At 44.1% G+C, this 826-nt stretch overlaps 1 protein-coding gene across 1 annotated transcript in view; it reads right to left on the reverse strand.

Annotated features, from left to right (window-relative positions):
- Positions 1 to 826, reverse strand: part of Usp34 (ubiquitin specific peptidase 34) — a 190,561-nt gene that overhangs the window by 124,972 nt on the left and 64,763 nt on the right. The window lies entirely within an intron of this gene.

An 826-nucleotide genomic window follows, 5' to 3' on the forward strand; every position in this document is an offset into this window, starting at 1 on the left:
TTGCTGAGGAATCGAACCCAGGGCCTCATGCATGCAAGGCAAGCGCTCTACCACTGAGCCAACTTCCCAGCCCCTGAGCTTTGTTTTTTTGTGGTTTTTTTTGTTGTTGTTGTTGGTTGTGGGGCCTCAACTCTGGGCCTGAGCGCTGTCCCCCAGCTCTTCAGCTGTAGACCAGCGCTCTACCACTTGAGCCTCAGCCCCACTTCTGGCTTTTTCTGCTTATGTGATGCTATGGAATCGAACCGAGGGCCTCATGCATGCAAGGCAAGCATTCTACCACTGAGCCACCTTCCCAGGCCCCCTGAGCTTTGTTTTGCTCTAGATTAGCACTCTATCAACTTGGGCCAAGGGACCACTTCAAGCCTTTTGATGATTAGAGACAAAGAGACTCATGGACTTTTCAGCCCTAGCTGGCTTCAAAACAGGATCCTCAGATCTTGACCTCTTGAGTAATTAAGATTACAGGTATGAACGACAGTTGTGCCACTGAATCATTCAAACTCTGAAGGGAGCAGACAGTCCTGTGCATATTGTCAAAGGTCATATATAACTCAATTTCTTATAAATATTCAGTAAGTGTAAAATTTTAAGTGTTCCAAAACTAGCTCCCCAAATGTTACACTATCAGGGGAAAGCCAATCCCATTTAAATTATGTGAGAGGTACTTACAGTGCATGTTTTTGTCTTCCTTCTCTTACAGCTTGAATGTAGTATACCAGATTATCAAAGAAAAGCTTCATCATGTTCAGTTCTTTTTCTGCCCACCTGGCCCAATTAAAGAAAAAATAATTATAAAAAGAGCAGGAGTGTTAGGTGTTAGCAGTTC

The sequence above is a fragment of the Dipodomys ordii genome, unplaced genomic scaffold, assembly GCF_000151885.1.
Source record: "Dipodomys ordii isolate 6190 unplaced genomic scaffold, Dord_2.0 Scaffold63, whole genome shotgun sequence".
NCBI classification, from domain to species: Eukaryota; Metazoa; Chordata; class Mammalia; order Rodentia; family Heteromyidae; genus Dipodomys; species Dipodomys ordii.